Source organism: Henckelia pumila, chromosome 4 (genome assembly GCF_033568475.1).
Source record: "Henckelia pumila isolate YLH828 chromosome 4, ASM3356847v2, whole genome shotgun sequence".
NCBI classification, from domain to species: Eukaryota; Viridiplantae; Streptophyta; class Magnoliopsida; order Lamiales; family Gesneriaceae; genus Henckelia; species Henckelia pumila.
The window spans coordinates 57,096,267-57,120,233 of record NC_133123.1 but is presented as its reverse complement, the minus strand read 5'-3'; positions in this window follow the sequence as shown (position 1 = coordinate 57,120,233).

The window sequence follows — 23,967 nt, the reverse complement described above, 5'->3', positions numbered from 1 at the left end:
GTCACAGTTACAGTTACAGATTCAGATACAGTTTATGCAGTTTCATTAATTATATTTTACTTAGCCATGCATATGTTTCATTTCATGTTCTCTCATTCATTTTGAAGTTTATTTACTTGTTGAAAGTAAGGGCACAAAACAAAGGTATTTTTAGTATCAGCTATTTTTAATCTGGGTGTGCTTGTATTTTACGTAGTACTTGTTATTCCCCCCATATTCTTGCTGAGTCTTTTAGGCTCACTAAACTTATTGTTTTCAGGTGAGGAGTATTCCATTGAGATCGAGGGGTAAGACTATCGAGTGGACTGCGATGCGGGCACGACACATCCCTCCGACCTATGCCAATCTTCCGCGAAAGTTTACATTATTACCTTAATGTATTTCATTTTATTGTTTGGACAATGTAAATGTAAGGAATGGCAGATTTATTTGTGGGCATGTAATTATATAATTGTTTAACTTTTGGAGGTTTGTATGTCGAATCCCTTTCTCAGGTCTTCGTTCTTTTCTCGGTCTGAATTATTTAGTGTTGTTGGTCGTTTTATTTTTTACTGCTGTCTGTGACAGGTGGGTTGTAATATAAACAGAGAGGTCATGCCAAAATTTTTTAAGAATTTTTTAAAACCCGTATTTTTATTTAGTTTAATTTAAAGTAGATTTGGCCTCGTTTCATATACACCTGTCCGTGAGCCTTCTCTTCATTTTGAGGACCTTCCTTTTGATATCCAGTCGAGGGGATTTCCTAATGGACCTCCTCATCGGGATGTTCCTTCCTCTTCCCATTAGGATATTCCTTCCTCTTCCACTTTTGGCATGTCGGATTTACCTTTCATTGCTCCTGAGGTTCCACAAACACCTCAAAACCAATTCCCAACTGATCGTTTCTTCGAGGTTCTGCATCGCATCGATGGGAACATTGCTGCAAACACCTCATCTATAGATGCCTTGACTACTCGCGTTGCGTCTTTGGAGACACGCTTTGACTTTTTCATGTCTCATTACCCTCCGCCGCCGTCAAACGACGACTCTTAGATTTTTATATTTCTTTTTTCATTTGTAGTTTTTATTTGTAATGTAATTTTCAAGTGTTTAATGAAATTATTATTGTCTTGTATTCTCTCTTTATTTATTTGTTTTTTTTATTATCGCAAAAAGGGGAGAGAATTATATAGGTTAAATAAAAACATTTGGATAATTGAAATGCATTAAAAACTCTTAATTGTTTAAATAAGGGGGAGTTTATTTTTATGCCATTCTTTTTAATGCATTTTTATTTATCTCATTTAACCAAGTTTTGTGATCATCAAAAAGGGGGAGATTGTTACGCCTTAAACACATATAAATCTCGTGTATTGAGATTAATGTTTTTAATGCATTAACATGTCCCATTTATTTCTTTTTTGATGACTACAAAACTAGGCTAAATATTTCTAACGATTTCAAGTGAGAAACTTGCAGGAGTTAATATTAATTAATTTGAAGATATATTACGCAAGTCTTTGGATATATTTTTCGAGATAAAAAAATTTTTAGAGTTTCTCCACAACAGCACAACGGAAGCTCCGTTGTTGTAACGAAAGCTCCGCTATACTGAAGAACGGAAGCAAACCGGAAGCATGCACAACGGAAGCTCTGATGTGACAACGGAAGCTCCGATAGGCACCAAAAATCAAGGGATGTGTTTGAGATTTGTTGGCCGAAAAAATTAAATGCAACAGCAACGGAAGCTCCGATGCAGTACCGGAAGTTCCGATATAACCTAGCGCCAAGATTTTTTGAATTCAAATCTTCTCAACAACGGAAGCTCCGATGCAGTACCGGAAGCTCCGATAGCAACCGAATTGCAACTATAAATAGAGACATTCCGAGACCATTTGAAGTATCCCATCCATTCGAGTCTCGCATCCTCTCTAAGAAATATTCAAAGCAATTCTTCAAGAATTCAAGCCTATTTTGTGTCCCAAAATCTATATTGAGTTGTAATAAGTGCTTAAAAAATTGTTGTTGTAAACACTCGAGTGTGAAGCCAAGTTTGTTGTGTGATTGTTGAGGCTATCCTTGGAGCCCTTAAGGCCAAGTGTATTAAGTTTTATCGGCGCGGTGATCGTGTTGAGTTGTACGGCTATCCTTGGAGCCATCAAGGTCAAGACGTTCGAAGTGCTAGTGGATCCTTGGTTAATCGATCTTAACCAAGAAGGGGAGACGTAGACGATTTGTCGTCGAACATTCATAAACATCTCTTAACCCTTTTACTACTTTATTTACATTACACATTTATTTATCGCATTTATATTTGATTTCTTTAAGTCTTCCCCTTGCGTATTTGCATAATCGCTTTAAATTGTTAAAGTTGCCAATAGAACCTAAACCCCCCCCCCCCCCCCATTAGTTTCTAACACAACCGATGATCAAATCAAATTAATACAACCCAATCGAATTAACTTAATTCAAAAGAAATAAAACCTTGCGGCTAACCGTGCAATAATGCCTTGGTCACCGCCTATTCCCCATATCCCTGAGATAACTACCTGCAACTGCCCCGTCAAATGGGATGTCCAATAAACACAGAAATATGGACGTGAGCGAACTACGCTTAGCACGAGATTATAAGTATACACATATTATATGTGCATGAATGCAAGTGTATGAGTACCAAGATTCAAGGTCAAGAAATCTGCTCACTGACTCGGACCCCAGGTATATAACACTCCGAGCCTTCGCACTAGGAGGTGCCTCTTATACCCAATGTGGATATAGGTGACTTGATCATGAGTCCACGTGTCCAACCATCTACTACACGTAGGGTGAGCACCCTACTATCGACTATCTCAAGGGTATAAGCTCAATATGCTAATGCATGAAGCATAATATCGTGACATGTAATATGCAGATAAAACTATGCCATATAAACAATGCAACACATAATACATGCATACTCAGTCTAGATATCTCGAACAGTACTTTCGTACCTTAATAATAGTCCTAGATGCGCAGGAATCTACAATCCATCTCTAAAAATTAGGATAACCATACATCACTAACACTGATCTAAAACCTTTAACTAATCTAATAGATACAATTCCGTCATTCCGAAAGAACAATCCAAAATAATTCCAGATGCTCTGCTTCTTACAACTCTTTGATTCTCAAATAACTTTCTCATTTTCCCGGTGCTCCCATCGAACTAGAACGAGAGGAGTGATCTCATCCCACAATAGTAAAATCAACATTTACTCTGTTACCAAAACTGAATACAGTATATCTGGCATTCCCTACTGCATTCCAAAAATTGTTACCAGGTCTTATCATTTTCCTATGATAATAATTACAAATACTGATGGCCAAGCCACAAAATTCAATCATCGAATCTTCTACTCATTTGGCTAAATTCAAATAACGATCTAATAATTCCATTATGTAGCTGATAATAAAGATTGGAGCCGTTCCTGAATCTCAATTAAATCATACAAAAGTTTATGTTCAACTTTAGTAAACTAAATATGAAAATTCACAATAATCTCACCGAATATCACTGATAACTCATTAACTGAGTTTCTTGAAACTGTAAAAGATCTCAAAGCACTGTTGATTTATCACAATAGTTGTCATCTTTCTATTCGAGATTCCTCTTGTAGTAACCCGTATCCAGAATTAGCGATTAATGAGTATATTAATCGAGTAATCATGTTTAGATTAAGTAAAACATGATTAAGGAAATTCCAAATGGGTAAACGGAGTCCAAAAATGGATTCAGGACACTCGAAAGTAGCCGGAAAGGTCCCGAAGGTCCGGAGGGTTCGGAAGCTCCGAACCAAGTCAGGAGGCTCCGAACTGGATCGGAGGATCCGAACTCAGGATCGAAGGCTCCGATCGAGATCGGAAGCTCCGTCGGCAAGATCTGACGTTCCAATCGGGACCAGGGCACACGTCATCGCTTACGTCAGCAAGGTGACATCATGGCTGACGTAATATTGGGCGATCGGACGCTCCGAAGGTGGGATCGGAGGTTCCAATCGTGTTCGGACATTCCGAACCGGGTTCGGAGGCTCCGAACACTGTCTATAAATAGGGGGCCGAGATTTCATTTCAAAGTGCACCTTTTCCTCTCTTCTCTCTGATTCCTAAGCCTTCTAACTCAGATCTAGGGAGTTCTAGGCATCCTATTGGGAATCCGAAAGTGGCATAGCGATCCAGGCGTCGAGGCGGAGCTGTGGCCTAGTTTTGAGGCAATTGTCATTAGCGGGCTGACGACAGACGCAGGTATAGCTATGGTCTCCTTAAATTATTTAGGAGTATGCAATAGCTTAGTTAAGGCTTTTAGAGCTTAATTATTGATGCATGGGTATTTGCATTGTAGAGCTGATATAGGCTTGGAACCTAGAGTTGGACTGCTAGGAACTGCTTGTAGTAAGGTACGTAAGTACAGACTGAGATATCCAGCGGGTTTTGCATGCTTATATGTTGCATTTGTGTGTCATATTATTATGCAGCATGTGCATATCATATTGTGCCTGTCCATCTTGTGAGATGAGCCATGTAGGGTCGCTCAGCCCTGTCTGGATGGTTGATATCTAGGGCCTATTGATTGACGGGTCATGGGTGGCTAGCATCTAGGGACATAGTCCACGTCCTGTAGGAATGAGTAGTGTACGCAAGGTTTGCTCCCCGGGTTGTACCACTCATGTCCTAGGCGCCATTACTGAGCAGTTTTATACAGTTATCCCAGATATGGATACCTTTATCATTTGCATGCATCATATTTGTATGTTTTACCCAGTGATTTCGTATTGAGCTTAGAGCTCACGTCCAGTCTTTTTCTGTATATTTGGACACCCCATTCGACGGGGCAGGTATAGGTGCAGGATTGAGCACCCGGAGCTGGGAGTAGCCAGTGACCAGTGAAGACAACAGGATTAGCTGTAGGTTTTGCCTTTAGGCTATTTATTCGATTTGGTTGTATAATCGAATTTATTTAACCGATTGTATTCTGCCGGTCTGTTTTTATTTAAGTCTTCCGCAGTGATTTATTTAATGCATGTTTAATTATGATCTTAACTCTAATTAGGTAGCGGATCCGGATAGGGTTGCTACATTTATTGGTATCAGAGCATATGCATGCAAGAGACTTGGGATATAGTAATAAGAATTTGGGTTATCCTTATAGGATGGATGAGACCTTGGAAGAGGTGATGATGCGGCAATTAGTTTTCCCGGAGACTATCATCATCGGCAGGATTTCTAAAGATTTGGCTTATGGGATTCCAGCAAGTGCGGACAGGAGTGATGAATCATGTCCGAGTTTTCAAGAATTCTACTCATGTGGATCCTAGCTTTGGATCGATTATCGGATGTCAGAGGCAGTGGCAGAGCATTGGATGGGACGCACTTGATGCTTGCATCTGTACAGTCCATACCATGAAGACACTACTCTGAAGATTCTCCACTAGTAGTTGGAGAGATTGTCAGATAGACCTTCACCAAAGAATGTCTCGAGTGCCTAAAGCATGATAGGTTTCGAGAGTGAGGTCTTTAACCTCATGCAGAACATGGTTTTGCCGGTATGCTGATATCGATGCGTTCGATGGGCACACGAGAAACTTCATGTTCAAAAGCATGATATGAATACAAGAAGAACGCTGATGGTAGATCGTGAGCAAGAGGGGTCGACTGACATGCACTGACGCAGAGCATAGCTGATTAGCTATCACGAGCCATTTCTCCGGAGTTCTTCGTAGGAGGACATGTAGAGGGACTTGGTCGGGAGTATGCTTGTATCGATGCGTGTGTCGATTAGAAGCTTCATGCTCAAGAAACGAAGACTAGTACGATGATTTAAATACTGTATTGTTGTAGTTGTAAACAGTATTTCAGTTGTAATGAATCATCATACTTTGGTTGTATTATTTCAAGTTTGGTTGTACATTTCATTGTATTTTGAATACTGTATGTATTACATGAGATTGTAATAAAGAGAATTGTACATAACTTGAAATAAGTGATACATGTTTTATTTATCCAGCAATTCATGGATGATTGCATGATTGTGCGGAAATTTGGATTGAGTTTAGTTGATTAGCGTTCAACTATTGCAGCTCATGGGATTTGAGTGGGCCGACTGTGACAGTGTGACTTGCGGTTAGTTTGGGCGTTTTCTTAGGATTGACCTAGTTGGTCGGTGGACTAAGTTAGTGCCAGCGATGAGTGGACTCATCTGGAGGCATTAAGGGTATTGTTCGGTTTAGAACATTTGGGCTTTGTTCTAGGTTGTTTCCTTAGAACAGGCTGTCTGACCTTTGTTAGGTTGAGGCTTGTGATGATGGGTTTTCATCGGGATACCAGGTCCAGTATATGCCAAGAATTGTGGACTATGATCAGGACTAGACGTGATGGGGCGCGACCCTATACCAGTGTTACTCTGGGAGTCCTTGTACTTCAGAGGTTATCTGGGAGCCTTGGTGCTTCAGGATTGGCGATGAGAAGGCTATTCAGTCTAGGGATTTGGTGACAGTCACGACGAGTTATGACCTTGGATTAGATATTAGGTTTGATGTCGATGGTTTGATATCGTCTGGTGTGCCAGAGATATTGTTTATGTTCTGCTATGGGAACCAGTCATGGAGGGATTTTCTTGACAAGTGTGTACTCTGAGCAGATAGGTTTTAACCTTTGAGTTACTGCTAGACGTGTGGATCTAGTAAGTGGATGGATTTCTACCAGCAATGACTAGGGGTTGTCATCAGAATTGTGGTTAGAATTTCCTTGTGATAGGAATTATCCAAGAACTTGGATAGGATGTTGTTCTAACACTTCAACTCGAATAGGAGAATTACTTCATGATGATGGACTTCATCTGTGACGCTTTATACCGTATGCTAAGGATTGTATAAGCATTAATTGAGATGTGAGGGAAGCGTGGCCTATACCCGTGAAAACTTGGTGATTGTCCAGGTGGGTTATTGAGGTAAGCTACCTTAGTCTTAATTTGTTGCACAATCTTTGCGTGGGATATAATCAGGAGCATGACCGGGAATGTTGCGAATCTTTGGAATTCCTTAGGTATAAATTTGGACTTGACGAATCGCAATGTTCATCCTGCATGAACGAGGCAAGGATAGTGAGTTCGGTGATTGCGCTAAGTACTGTCTGATATTTACAAAGGTTGAGCGTAGGATTCTCCATGGGATGGAAATGGGCTTAGTTTATCTTGATGTTTGCCTTGGGCGAACAAGACAACGATTAGTAGTGCTAAGATGGCACGGGATCTGTGCTAGTGACTACTAGTGGTTATTGGGTAACTCTGTCAGAGTTAGGATGATTAAGTTCAGAATACGAAGCAGCGGTTAGTAGTGCTGAAAAGGCGCAAGACTTGTGCAAAGTAAACTACTTATGTACTGTGATCTGACACCGTTTGGAAATGGTTCCTTGTGGCAGCTAAGTCATAGTTATTGACCGAGCCATGTAGATTGGATGATCAGTGGTGGTTTGATCTAATAAGTGCGAGCTTAAGTAGATCGACGGATTCGATTGGTTGAACCAACCAGGGTTGATCAGGATGTAGCAATTAAGAAATACTTAGGATAGTATTTTGTCGAGTAATGCTTATGAGATGAGTACTGAATACCATCTCAGAGAAACCGGAGATTTGAGTTATTAGTCTCAATGATCGCCAGAGATGAATTTTCTGGGATTATTGTAATCCGGAACGATTTCAAGTGGACTTGTATGATCAAGTTAGGTGCTAACTTGACAGTGGAGACAAGCGAAGGAGTTGGTAGTTTCCAGTATAGTGCGTTCTTGTTAAGAAGGAAGCTGATATTGATCCAATCAATTGCTTAGTGATAGCAATAGGTCAGGAAAGGATCATGTTGTTGTTTCATGTGAGAAGTTTTCCATTGAACAACAATAGTGAAGATTGTTGACCGGACATTTCGGTTAAGTGAGGGCATCTATGTATACCGTTGTGTTTGGATCCGACGAGTAGTTGGAATGCTAATGGACATTAGCAAGGAAACATCAGTTGTCTGATCTGTGTGACATTAGCTAGGATCTGATCCTCGAAATCTAGCAGGATGTGTCACTAGTCTTCTAGCGTGAAGAATGATGCCTCTGAAATGACAGAGATAGTTAAGGATCGACTTAGTAGCCAACAAGGTTTGCCTTTGGGGTCGAAGATTTCGCAAGATCGTGACGGATCGAAATTGTTCTTTCGAATTAGTGAGTCACATCTATACAGATTGTTGGTCAAAGAATATTGCGTTGTATCAATAAACGACAATCAGAGACGCATTGTGTGGAAAGTTACTTCGAGCACAAGTGTTTCCCAGGATTAACTAGGGAATCGACGAGTTAGATCATATAGTGCTGAGACTGATGCGTTAGGCAAGGGAGCGATTTGACTATTGAATCTGTTAGGATTTAGTTCCAGGATCAGTATGTTCAACCTTGGGAGATTGGTTTGAGCTGATGGTATTATCAGAGACTCTGAGTTGAGTTATACCAGGTGCAATTACTGTCGAGTTTCGAGACGGAATAGGAAGCATTTCCATATGTCTGTGCACTGTGGAATGTCCCAGTCGAGCATATTGGTGGGAGCTTGCCTTAGTCTTGATGTGTGTACAGTGATTGCGAGTATGTATAACTAACCAGAGGATGTCTATCGATTGAAATCCATGAGGTGAATAACCTATGATCGAGATGATGTAAATCATCAGAGGCGTAATTACTTTTATTGCAATGTATGCGTGACTTTGTAGGCCAATGGCTAGGAGATGATGTAGTGTCATGAATTTCAAGTGATGATAGTTATCATCAGGGCACAGTGTTGAGGTTATACTAAGAAACGTGGACATCAGAATGTACTAGACATGATGGTTTAAGTTCCCAGTATTCCTTGGAAAGCCGGTTGTGTTTCAGGGAGAGTGGGGAGGGTAACCAGTCTAGGGAACATTGCGAGCAGTTACGTTGAAGTATAGACTTGAATCCAATGGATTATCTTCAAGCGAGATTCATGTTAGAATGTGTCAGCACAATATTGGGATTAGTGTTTTCCTAACTAGAGGTGTGGAGCACCGAGAACTTTTGGAACCATTAGATGGTTAGTTTTGATTAGTGATTCGACGAATGCAGTAAAACCGGTCAGGTTATGACTTGGTCTTCGTCAGTATAAGATTTCCTTTGAGACGATGATCTTGATCAAGCGGGTATTGTATCCTTCGTGGTTAGGAAGATCGTGGTCCGAGTGAAAGAAGTGTCGGTGTTACGATACGCTAGCGCAAGGGAAGTTCGATTGTCGACCAGTAGCGCAGAAATTTTTAGCTGGGAAAATGTTAATGCAGTTCAGCATTAATGAAGCTTGCAGAGAATTCGACGGGAGTCTGAGTGTGTCGGAGGATATTTCGACCAAACACTCGAGCAAGGGTTTCTTGTACGTTCTCGAGGTATTACCTTAGATTTTGAGGACGAAATCTTTTAAGGGGGGGAGAATGTAGTAACTCGTATCCAGAATTAGCGATTAATGAGTATATTAATCAAGTAATCATGTTTAGATTAAGTAAAACATGATTAAGGAAATTCCAAATGGGTAAACGGAGTTCAGAAATGGATTCAGGACACTCGAAAGTAGCCGGAAAGGTCCCGAAGGTCCGGAGGGTTCGGAAGCTCCGAACCAAGTCAGGAGGCTCCGAACTGGATCGGAGGATCCGAACTCAGGATCAGAGGCTCCGATTGAGATCGGAAGCTCCGTCGGCAAGATCGGACGTTCCGATCGGGACCAGGGCACACGTCATCGCTTACGTCAGCAAGGTGACGTCATGGCTGATGTAATATTGGGCGATCGGACGCTCCGAAGGTGGGATCGAAGGTTCCGATCGTGTTCGGACGTTCCGAACCGGGTTCGGAGGCTCCAAACTCCGTATATAAATAGGGGGCCGAGATTTCATTTCAAAGTGGACCTTTTCCTCTCTTCTCTCTGATTCCTAAGCCTTCTAACTCAGATCTAGGGAGTTCTAGGCATCCTATTGGGAATTCGGAAGTGGCATAGCGATCCAGGCGTCGAGGCGGAGCTGTGGCCTAGTTTTGAGGCAATTGTCATCAGCGGGCTGACGATAGACGCAGGTATAGCTATGGTCTCCTTAAATTATTTAGGAGTATGCAATAGCTTAGTTGAGGCTTTTAGAGCTTAATTATTGATGCATGGTTATTTGCATTGTAGAGCTGATATAGGCTTGGAACCTAGAGTTGGACTGCTAGGAACTGCCTGTAGTAAGGTACGTAAGTACAGACTGAGATAGCCAGCGGGTTTTGCATGCTTATATGTTGCATTTGTGTGTCATATTATTATGCAGCATGTGCATATCATATTGTGCCTGTCCATCTTGTGAGATGAGCCACGTAGGGTCGCTCAGCCCTGTCTGGACGGTTGATGTCTAGGGCCTATTGACTGACGGGTCATGGGTGGCTATTATCTGGGGACACAGTCCACGTCCTATAGGAATGAGCAGTGTACGCAGGGTTTGCTCCCCGGTTTGTACCACTCATGTCCTAGGCGCCATTACTGAGCAGTTATATACAGTTATCCCAGATATGGATACCCTATCATTTGCATGCATCATATTTGTATGTTTTACCCAGTGCTTTCGTATTGAGCTTAGAGCTCACGTCCAGTCTTTTTCTTTATATTTGGACACCCCATTCGACAGGGCAGGTGTAGTTGCAGGATTGAGCACCCGGAGCTGGGAGTAGCCAGTGACCAGTGAAGACAGCAGGATTAGCTGTAGGTTTTGCCTTTAGGCTATTTATTCGATTTGGTTGTATAATCGAATTTATTTAACCGGTTGTATTCTGCCGGTCTGTTTTTATTTAAGTCTTCCACAGTGATTTATTTAATGCATGCTTAATTATGCTCTTAACTCTGATTAGGTAGCGGTTCCGGATAGGGTCGCTACACCTCTTATATCTAATTCATTCTCAACCAACTGGGGTTAGACATTGACCTCAACAACATCTTTAGATAAAACTAGTAGTTCTTTAAACTACTCATTATCAATTCTCTCATACTTGGAAAAATTGACACTGGTTTGCACGAATATCCTTGAGAAAATCCTTGTTCTACCAACAACTGACCCCATTAAGTAGATAAACTCGATACAACTCCATTGTATCACTGATCTAGTCTGACACTGATCTCTGTAATCCTAGTGGACAAATCACGATTTACATTTTCTACAAAATATTGGCAAGCAATGCAAAAATTCAAATCAATCAACCTCAGAAGTGAAAATCAAAATTTCTCTTATTGCCATAGGCTAAATATTTATACCCAAAATCATACCACTTACGTGAAAATGACCAAGTCTCGGCCATTACCCCTTACTGTAACAATGTCGTTGTCCACAATACTTGTCCTCCAAGAACATTCCGGGTTATACTCGAGGACCAACTTCCAATCCTGCTAAACACTCAAGATGATTAATACCACTATTGTTACTAAAAATCTGGATTGAATAATTACATCTGTCTCACAGCTTACAACTTGAAATAACATTACCAAAATTTCAATCAAATGATGTCGATTATCATCTCATTTCCAGAAATAAAACTTCATCAATTCTTAACTAACTGGTCCTGAGAAGCACAAATCGAGTCACTTGATAATTGCAAAGTCTTATCATCCCTGCTCGAATCGACTTTATTATCAAGTCACAATAATGATCTAACACATCCAAAAGATATCCCGGGAAAATCAGTGACAATATTTCTGCCAGACCCAAAAACCATAGGTCTCAGCTACTGTTCGTTCCCCATGTCTAATCACTTGATGTTATCTTGTTAAATCAAAACCTGTCGTTAAAATGTCTCCAAAAAACTACCAAGATTCCTAAGTACCATGTTCTGTATACCATTCCTCGAAATTAACAATTTAAGATAAACTCATTTCAATTACCCAGTCTAATATCAGATTACTGGATTAACATCATGTAGTACCAAACTAGGTACAATAACAAGTCAGTCTTTTTGAAAACAAAATACATAATTTGTCTTTTACTGGTTCCACTAACATTGTAATGCAACAGATACATTCCAAAACAAGTTCCAACTGAGCCACAATCATGGTTAATAAAAACCAACTGTTCAACCCACACAATCTCTGATCATACTAATCCAATCGTCTAATTTGTGACATATGTCAATACTTTAGTAAATCAGGGTTATCATTACCATAATATCAAGATTTAAATCTCCACTATTTTCCTTAGGTAGAAGACAATTTTTAAAACTTTGTTACAAACATTTCTGATAGATTAAATTTCTGAACGTCAACAATCTATGTGAATCCAAATATCTTTTTTTGAGGTCAACATCTGACTAAGTACCTAAGCACAACAGGCTTACAGAACTATCCCAAATTACCTTAGGATTCACAATATCCATTATCGAACTACAATTTGATACTCATCATACTAAATATTATTATCTATTGGTATTGATCCACTGTGGCATCACATTTAGCCTGAAAATATCAATAAATTAATGCAACCTTTTATCGGTTTTTAATCACTAAAACTTTACTCTGTTGATCAAAAAATTCTAATCTCTGAATCACAACTTCTCAAGAATTCATCTAATTTCAAAACACTTGGAATCACATGATTACTAAAACCGAGTTCTTTGCACCTATTTTTGATATAGTCAGACAATAATCAATAGTAATCTATGTCACCAATCCTGTACCAGTCTGGATCTACTATCAAAGTTTTTACTGTCTAACCAGGAATAAACACTAAATCGTGCACTTAGTTCTGAATTAATTATATTCAAAGAATCATTAATCACCTTGGACAATTAATCACAAGAATACTTCATTTCATATCTCGAAAAAAGTCAGACAATAATCTAAATGATCACTGGTAAGAATCCGTCCACTTAATAGATATATCCAACTAGTTAAATGACAAATTCATAGCTTATCTGTTCGGAACGATCACTCGTCGAGGACTAAAAATTCTCAGACTATTCTGACAATAGAAAATCTCAAACTGTATCTCTGACAAATTCAGATTATATGATACTTATTCCTTACAAAAGAACCCAACTGACAAAACACCCATGTGACTATTGCAGTACCACTAAACTAAGGTATCCTTCCCCAAACACATCCTCCCCCTGAAACACGAAAGGTTTCAAGAGTAATACTGGTATAGGGACGCGCTTCTTTTCCGTCTAGCTAATAGTTCTCACATTCCACAGTACTTGGCATAATCCTTCATTTTATACTGATGAAACCTATCATCACTTGACAACTATCTTAGCAAAATCCAAACTGAATCATCTTATCTAAAAAAACTGCTCAGCTCAAATCAAACACACTGGTATGAATCATGCCCTTGTTAAAACACGTCATCCTTTGCACAAACCTCAAAGTCAAATAATTTACTGGCACAATCTAGGGTAAACACCCAAAAAATATAATAATTCGACAACGCATATAACTCTAATCAGATTATATAGAAGTAACTGCAGTTTAATACCAATCAACCAATCACTGAAAAATGATCCAATTCTGAAATCATTTTTACCCCAAAACCAAGTACTAGAATTGCATCAAATGCTAAATCAAAAACTCTTGTGTTGTATAATTCTTATTACAAATCCATTTAACAGAAACCAACAGCCTAAATTCAAGTCAAATCACACCAAAGGATGTGCAAATGATATTATTTACCAACACATCAAATTTCTGGAATACAATGATTCAAATTCTTACAACAGAAGTATTTATTACAACAAATTTTGATACAAAACTTATAATCTGACTAAATGCAGAAATCTTTCATTTCGTCTACTGATATTAAACGTGAGGTTTTCGTCCGTCTTTAGTCAAAGGTCTCCATGGACTGCTATCGGACCCTCTCCCTTACAAGATCTAAAAGATCTTGCTAATCTATCAGATTGTTCAAATATTATTGGGTTCTGTAGTAGCCCGGTTCTATTTTACAAGATTAAGTGATTAAAATTGATTAAGCATGGATTAGAGGCTTAATATGATTTTAAATGGATGAATTAAATGCATTTTATTAAGGGCAAATCAGAAGGTCCAAACCCAAGTTCGGAGGGTCCAAACACTTTCGGAAGCTCTGTTCTAGGATCAGAGGCTACGTTGAGTTCGGAGTGTCCGAACCATGATAGGAGCATCCAAACTCTGTTAGGTCATGCAGCTGGTGAGGTTTCATTACCGATAGAACATGCGGTAGTTCTGAGCCTCCGAAGTAGAGATCAGTGCGTTTGAACTATACATGCAGTGACGTGGTCTGCATGCAGAGATCGGAGCGTCCGAACCCCCGATCGGAGCATCCGATCTCCGCCTATAAATAGGGGCTCCGAGATTCATATTTCTCACACCATTTCTCAAACTTCTCACTAGAATTCTAGGTGTTTTAAGGTGTTCCAGCCTTCCCAGGCTTGGTCCGGGAGTTGGAGAGGTGCTCCAGAGTTGCAACGGAGTGGTGCCCAAGTTTTGGGGAAGTCGTCATCAGGTGACGACGAACGAAGGTATAGCTCTAGATCCTTATAGAAAATAGGGAGTATGCTATATCTTAGTTAAGACTTTTAGAATAATATTATGATGCATGGGTATTTTGCATTGTAGTGTGGACTATAGGCTTGGACATAGAGCTGGTGTAGCTTGCCTATTAGAATTAAGGTACGAAAGTAATGTTCAAGATATCTAAACTAAATATGCATGTATTATGTGGTTGCATGTTTTAGGAAAAATTGCTTTTTTAATCTTATAAGTTTGTCACTTTGCGATTTTGGTCCTCTATGTTTTCAGATTTCAGTTTTAGTCCGCTATCTTTATTTTTTGGGAAATTTTAGTCCTTTTTTCAACGTGGTGCTGATGTGGCACCATTGCAGTGCTGATGTGGAGCTGACGTGTATAGTGCCATGTAAGAATTTTTGAAGAAAAAAGACTGAAATTGCCAAAAAAAACAAAACATTCAGGACTGAAACTGAAATATGAAAACATAAAGGACCGAAATTGCAAAGTGACAAATATATAGGACCAAAATTGCAATTTTTCCCATGTTTTATATGAATTTATCTGAATAGCATGTCATGACCGTATGTTACATACATGAGCATATTGATCCTGTATCATTGAGATAAACTGTAGTAGGGTGCTCACCCTACATGTAGTGGATGGTTGGATACATAAGTCTTGTGTCAGGTCATCATTATGGTTGGACACTTGTACTAGTATCAGGTCACCGTTTATCCACTGGGTATAGTAGCCACCTCCTGATGCGACGGCGCAGCATGCTATATACCCTGGGCCTGGCTTGTGAGCTTGTTTTCTTGACCCTCTTGTCTTGGTATCCAGATCACTTGCATTCATGCACATATAATATTTGTTTACTCATACTCTCGTACTGAGCGTTTTATGCTTACGTCCTCGTACTTGGGACACCCTATTCCATGGGACAGGTTTGCATTTGGATGAGGTGAGTGGTTCCAGGAGAGTTTAGACTGCAAGTTTGGTAGCAGCCGGTGATGCTTGTATTTTGTCTAGGCTCAAGTATTCGTTTCATTTGGGTTTATAAACTTTTGATATGGTTGTATAACTAAGTATTTTTAGATTCCTTTCCTTGGGATTTTAATTTGTTTTATGGTTTTTGCTGTTTCAATCTGATTACTATATAATTAAGTTAAATGCATTCATAAGCTCTTGTTTAGTAGGTGATCATGGTGCGGGTCACTACAGGTTCCTTATCTGATATATGAGACAATATTCCTATGAAAATTGTAGTGACCCTGCATGAAATCACCTACTAACTGGCAACTAATAGCATGCATTAAACTTAATATAGCAAAATAACTTAACAGAGTAAAACATGCGGAAACAAAACCATAATTTACATATCAGCTTAGTAACATAATCCAGGCTTAAATCTGTAGTGATACAACCAAATCAAAAACTTAAACAGTAAACATTATACAGCTATATTGAATCCTGCTGTATAATAAAATCCTCAAGGCTCTTGCTCCCTAGTCCTGCCTTGAACTACCAGCTCCGTCCATGTAGTAACCCAGATACCATTTTAAGATAATAATATGTTAAACATGATTAAGGGTTGGTATTTAACCAATTTCGGAGTGTTATTGGACTTCAGAAGTAAAATTTGGGCTTTTTAATTTTGGGCCGGATAGTAAGCTCCGATCCCAGATAGTAAGCTCCGATCCTGGATAGTAAGCTCCGATCGGAACGGAAGCTCCGATCCTGGAACGGAAGTTCCGATCCCCAGCTGCCAGAAATGATCGATGACTCAGTCGCGAGTTTTGACAAGTGTCGATCATAGAGCAGATCGGAAGCTCCGATCGTAGATCGGAAGTTCCGATCCTGGCGTGGCAGACATGCACGCAATGAGCTGGATCGGAAGCTCCGATTCCGAAATCGGAAGTTCCGATCCTGGCCGAGAAATTTTGCTATAAATAGGGCCGTTCAGAGTTCATTTTCAATTACGAATTCCCGAGTTTCCTTCTTCAGTTATATAGTGTGAGATATACATTTGAGGGCCCTATTGGTTATAATCGAAGTTCTGGAATAACCAAGTTGTGGTTATAGTCATCCGGGACTAGCGTCTTCAAAGGGCTTACTTCGGACGAAGGTATGGTCCGGGAATCAATTTAAGTTTTGGGAGTACTTATTAGCTTAGTTAAGGCTTATAGAAATTGTGTAGTGATACGGTGAACTTTTGAATATAGGCTTGGAACCTAGGATCTACTTTACTTGAACTAGCCTAGAGGTACGTACACATTGACTGAGATTGCCAGCGAGTATACATGTTTATATGTTGCATTTATTTGGCATTATTATATGGCATGATGTATGATTTACCGTTTTCTATACTCATATGTCATGTGCATATACACGTTGAGCCTATTCCTTGTTATACCTGATTATAGAGCCGCTCAGCTCTATACTCGATAGTCTGTCACTGAGAGTACCGCGACGGCGGGGGCATTTATGTCTATCTACTCTGGTGTATTAGACGAGTGTGGTTGCACCCAGAGGTTGATCCATGCGGTGGCAGCACTCATATGGTGCCGATTCTGAGCATGACTTTTCAGATGATCTTTTACCAGTCATCATGTTGCATGCATTATATACATATGTTTACTCATGTCTATGTACTGGGCGTAGCGCTCACGTCCTAGTTGTTATCTTGGACACCCTATTCCATGGGGCAGGTCGCAGGATGGACGGAGCTGGTAGTTCAAGGCAGGACTAGGGAGCAGGAGCCTTGAGGAGTTTGTTATACAACATGATTTGTTAGCTGTATAATGTTTAAGAATTTCGATATGGTTGTATCATTACAGATTTAAGCCTGGATTATATTACTAAGCTGATATGTAAATTATGGTTAAGTTTCCGCACATTTTTACTCTGTTAAGTATTTTGCTGTATTAAGTTTAATGCATGCTATTAGTTGCCAGTTAGTAAGTCATTCCATGCAGGGTCACTACATTTTTGATATCAGAGCATGCATAGATTTTGGGATTAGTACTTGGGATTTATTTTAGTCTTGAGTAATTCTTGCGCATTTGGGATTTTAATGTGCAATTCTTTTCAGGATATGGCTGACGAGAGTCACGGTAGTGTTGGCCAGGGAGGTGGTCATCATCATCGTCGCCATCATCATCAGGATGATCAACATCGTCCTCATGAGGGTCGACGTCGCTATACTATTAATAAGTTTATGCAGGTAGGACCGAAACCCTTAGTGGGAGGCGAGAATCCTGAACAAGCTAGAAGCTGGATGTCTAAACTTGAGAGCACGTTCCGAGCTTTCGAGTGTACTGAGGAGCAGAAACTGGAAGTTCTAGAATTCGTTCTAGAGGATAGAGCACGTTTATGGTGGGATTCCAAGGTTGCTCAGGCACGTACTGAGAGAGGACAGGTGACTTGGGGGGATTTCTGTCGGGAGTTTCAAAAATTATATTTTTCTCCGGCTGTTCGCCAAGCACGATCTATGGAGTTGCTTACTCTGAGGCAAGGATCAATGACTATTGATCAATATCAGCAACGATTTCTTGATCTGCTATCTTTTAGTCCTCATATTAATGCGAGTGATGCGTCGAAGTATGATATCTTTCTGCAAGGCCTGAACCAAGATATCTACGCACAGGTTGTCGTCTGTGATGACCCGGTGTCTTATGAGACTTTGGTGAACCATTGCCGTCTTGTGGAGACCAGCAACAGGCGTGGACAGTTGATGATGCCAGCATAGCCTAGTGGATTTGTTTAGCCTCGAGCTCAATCTGTTGTGCAATCTGGACCTACGTCTTCTTCTACTCCTACTACTTCATCTGGATCTCGTGGTTCACGAGGTATGTTCCGTTTTGGGAAGAAGAAGAAGAAGGAGGAGTTTTGTAGCCATTGTGGAGGGAAGCATCCTGCAGCTTCATGTCGGAGAACTACTGGTGCTTGTTATATTTGCGGTCAGCAGGGACATCTTTGGAGAGATTGTCCTCAGCACATGGGTTCTGCTAGTGGATCGGGATCACAGGTTGGATCTCAGGCTTCTATTGTTCCACGTCAGCAGCCAGCACCACAGAGTTCTTTTGGTTATCGTCCCCAGACTCAAGGGCAGGTGTTTGCTCTGTCTCAGGAGCAGGCTATTGAGGGAAGCGATCGCATGTTGGCAGGTAACTTCTTGTTATGTGGTATTCCTGCACTTGTATTAATTGATACTGGAGCATCGCATTCCTTTATTTCTAGTCGCTTCGTTAAGAGACATAGATTACCTTACGTATCATTAGATATGGATTTAGTTGTATCTACTCCGTTAGAGCAGGAGGTAGTAACTAAGCGTCTAGTGATGGGTTGCCTTCTGGAATTTGAGGGTAATGTGTTATCGGCTAATTAGATGATATTAGCGATGACGGATTTTGATTGTATTTTGGGAATAGATATGCTGACTTTGTATCACGCTACTGTGGATTGTTATCAGCGTCTGGTACAGTTTCATTCCGTTGAGGGTGATAGCTGGTACTTTTATGGTGAGGGTGCGCGACCTCCGATGCCACTTGTTTCGGCTCTGAAGGCATGTCATGTCTTGGAGTCATGTGGGGAGGGCTACCTCATCTATGCGGTTGATATGTCTGCGAGTAGTCCGGGTATTGATCAGCTACCGATTGTCAGCGAGTTTCCTGACGTATTCCCTGATGAGATTCCTGGTTTTCCTCCGGTCCGAGAGGTTGAATTTGGTATTGATCTAGTACCAGGAACTACGCCTATATCCCGAGCACCTTATCGTCTGGCACCATCCAAGATGAGGGAATTGAAACAGCAGTTGCAAGATCTGCTTGATAAGGGATATATTCGTCCGAGTGTTTCTTCGTGGGGAGCACCTGTTTTGTTTGTCAAGAAAAAGGATGGATCGATGCGATTATGTATTGATTACAGGCAGTTGAATCGTGTCACCATCAAGAATAAGTATCCTTTGCCGCGGATTGATGATCTGTTCGATCAACTACAGGGTACTTCTGTTTATTCGAAGATAGATCTTAGATCTGGATACCATCAGATGCGGGTACGAGACTCAGATATATCTACGACTTCTTTCAGGACCAGATACGGGCATTATGAGTTTCTGGTGATGCCATTCGGTTTGACGAATGCACCGGCAGTCTTTATGAATCTGATGAATCAGGTATTTTGAGATTATCTGGATAGATTTGTCATCGTCTTCATAGATGATATTCTTGTTTATTCTCATGACAAGGATGAGCATGCTTAACATTGAGGATTGTTCTACAGACGTTACGAGATAAGCAGCTATATGCGAAATTGAGCAAGTGTGAATTTTGGCTTGATCGGGTAGTATTTCTCGGTCATGTGATTTCGAGTGAAGGGATATCTGTTGATCCTAGTAAGATAGAGGCAGTGCTGAACTGGTCTCGTCCGACAACGGTTGCTGAGATTCGTAGTTTCTTGGGTCTAGCGGGATATTACCGTCGGTTCATCGAGAATTTTTCACAGTTGGCCAGGCCTTTGACTCAGCTTACACGGAAAGATGTTACCTTCATTTGGTCCTCGGATTGTGAGGAGTCGTTTCACGAGCTGCGTAGACGTCTTACTATTGCACCTGTGGTAGCTCTACCTTCTGGATCAGGAGGTTATGTTGTTTATACTGATGCCTCTGGTCAGGGGTTGGGATGTGTGTTGACACATCATGGACATGTTATTGCCTATGCTTCTCAATTTTTGAAGAAGCATGAGAATAACTATCCAGTGCATGATCTCGAGTTAGCCGTCATTGTATTTGCGCTCAAGATTTGGAGACATTATCTTTATGGCGAGAAATTTGAGATATTTACGGATCACAAAAGTTTGAAGTATTTATTCACTCAGGCAGAGTTGAATATGCGACAGAGACGCTGGATGGATCTCCTGAAGGATTATTATTGTGAAATCAAATATCATCCAGGTTATGCTAATCTTACTGCTGATGCCTTGAGTCGGCAGGTGAGACTGTCTGCACTTCAGACTAATGAAATATCTCATATGATTCAAGAGTGCTGTTCATTGAGTTTTACGCTCAAGCACAAGAAAGGGAGGAATGAGATTCGTTTGTATACTATTCTATCTGAGCCAGCATTGTATTCTCGGATCAGAGATGCTCAGATATCTGATGTTAAGACTCAGCAATTGGCACGTCTAGCCAATGGAGTTAATACATCTGGATTCCATTTTCAGGCAGATGGTTTATTGTGCCTATCCAATAGAGTGGTTGTACCTAATGTTGCGGAGCTCAGGAATGATATTCTATCTCAAGCTCACAGGAGTCGATTATCAGTTCATCCTGGAAGTATGAAAATGTATAAGGACTTGCGAACTAGATTCTGGTGGAAGGGGATGAAGCAAAGTGTGTATCAATTTGTTTCGAGATGTTTGGTTTGTCAACAGGTCAAGGCTGAACATCGACGACCAGGTGGATTACTGCAGAATCTTGAGATTCCCGAATGGAAGTGGGAGCACGTGACTATGGATTTTGTTACCCACTTGCCTATGACTTCACGTCAGTGTATTCTATCTGGGTTGTCGTTGACCGTTTGACAAAATCAGCACATTTCATTCCTTATAACCGGGAGTATTCTTATGATCGCATGGCACGCTTATATATCCAGGAGATTGTGCGATTACATAGGATTCTAGTGAGTATTGTCAGTGATAGAGATCCGCGATTTACTTCACGTTTTTGGGGTAGTTTTCAGCAAGCGTTGGGTACCACTCTGAGTTTGAGCACGGCATATCATCCGGAGACTGACGGGCAGTCAGAGCGCACTATTCGTACGCTGGAGGATATGCTACGTTCTTCTGTCATGGACTTTGGTTTATCTTGGCAGGATCAGCTACCTTTGATTGAATTTGCCTACAATAACAGTTATCATCGTAGTATTGATATGGCACCTTTCGAGGCATTGTATGGTCGACGGTGTCATACTCCGTTATTCTGGGATGAAGTCGGGGAACGGCAAGTCGAGGGTCCTGAATTGGTGCAGCAGATTGTAGACAAGGTAGATTTGATCAAGCATAGGATCAAAGTTGCTCAAGATAGACAAGCCAGTTATGCGAATATTCGCCGCAGGCCACTTCAGTTTGAGCCTGGTGAATATGTTTTTCTGCGAGTATCACCTTTCAGGAAGGTGATGAGATTCGGTGTGAAAGGCAAGTTGTCTACTCGTTACATTGGGCCTTTCCAGAAACTGGAGAAGATCGAAGATGTTGCTTATCGTTTGGCTTTACCGCCATCTCTTTCCAGTATACACAATGTTTTTCATGTGTCGTTGCTTCGACAGTACATAGCTGATGAATCTCATGTGATTCAGTCTACTGATATTCAGCTAGAGCCAGATCTGTCTTTTGTTGAACGACCAATCTGTATCCTAGACAGGAAGGAGAAAGTTCTTCGGAACAAGACTATACCACTTGTGATGGTACAGTGGCAGCGCCGAGGCGTTGAAGAAGCAACTTGGGAAACTGAGAGTCGTATGCGAGCAGAATATCCTGATTTGTTTGCTTTGTATTTTTGATTACCATGTAAGATGTACTTACAGTTGTTGTAATAAGCCATGGTTTGATGTTTCATATTGTTATCTTTATTGTCTTTAGATGTTATTTCGCGGACGAAATATCTAAAGGTGGGGAGAATGTAGTAACCCAGATACCATTTTAAGATAATAATATGTTAAACATGATTAAGAGTTGGTATTTAACCAATTTCGGAGTGTTATTGGACTTCAGAAGTAAAATTTGGGCTTTTTAATTTTGGGCCAGATAGTAAGCTCCGATCCCAGGTAGTAAGCTCCGATCCCAGATAGTAAGCTCCGATCGGAACGGAAGCTCCGATCCTGGAACGGAAGTTCCGATCCCCAGCTGCCAGAAATGATCGATGACTCAGTCGCGAGTTTTGACAAGTGTCGATCATAGAGCAGATCGGAAGCTCCGATCGTAGATCGGAAGTTCCGATCCTGGCTTGGCAGACATGCACGCAATGAGCTGGATCGGAAGCTCCGATTCCGAAATCGGAAGTTCCGATCCTGGCCGAGAAATTTTGCTATAAATAGGGCCGTTCAGAGTTCATTTTCAATTACAAATTCCCGAGTTTTCTTCTTCAGTTATATAGTGTGAGATATACACTTGAGGGCCCTATCGGTTATAATCGAAGTTCTGGAATAACCAAGTTGTGGTTATAGTCATCCGGGACTAGCGTCTTCAAAGGGCTTACTTCGGACGAAGGTATGGTCCGGGAATCGATTTAAGTTTTGGGAGTACTTATTAGCTTAGTTAAGGCTTATAGAAATTGTGTAGTGATACGGTGAACTTTTGAATATAGGCTTGGAACCTAGGATCTACTTTACTTTAACTAGCCTAGAGGTACGTACACATTGACTGAGATTGCCAGCGAGTATACATGTTTATATGTTGCATTTATTTGGCATTATTATATGGCATGATGTATGATTTACCGTTTTCTATACTCATATGTCATGTGCATATACACGTTGAGCCTATTCCTTGTTATACCTGATTATAGAGCCGCTCAGCTCTATACTCGATAGTCTGTCACTGAGAGTACCGCGACGGCGGGGGATTTATGTCTATCTTTTACCAGTCATCATGTTGCATGCATTATATACATATGTTTACTCATGTCTATGTACTGGGCGTAGCGCTCACGTCCTAGTTGTTATCTTGGACACCCTATTCCATGGGGCAGGTCGCAGGATGGACGGAGCTGGTAGTTCAAGGCAGGACTAGGGAGCAGGAGCCTTGAGGAGTTTGTTATACAACATGATTTGTTAGCTGTATAATGTTTAAGAATTTCGATATGGTTGTATCATTACAGATTTAAGCCTGGATTATATTACTAAGCTGATATGTAAATTATGGTTAAGTTTCCGCACGTTTTTACTCTGTTAAGTATTTTGCTGTATTAAGTTTAATGCATGCTATTAGTTGCCAGTTAGTAGGTGATTCTATGCAGGGTCAATACAGTCCATCCTGCGACCTGTCCCATGGAATAGGGTGTCCAAGATAACAACTAGGAAGTGAGCACTAACGCCCAGTACATAGACATGAGTAAACATATGTATATAATGCATGCAACATGATGACTGGTACAGGGTCATCTGAAAAATCATGCTCAAAACCGGCGCCACATGAGTGCTGCCACCGCACGGATCAACCTCTGGGTGCAACCACACTCGTCTAGTACACCAGAGTACACAGACATAAATGCCCCCGCCGTCGCGGTACTCTCCGTGACAGACTATCGAGTATAGAGCTGAGCGACTCTATAGTCAGGTATAACAAGGTATAGGCTCAACGTGTATATGCACATGATATATGAGTATAGAAAACGGTAAATCATACATCATGCCATATAATAATGCCAAATAAATGCA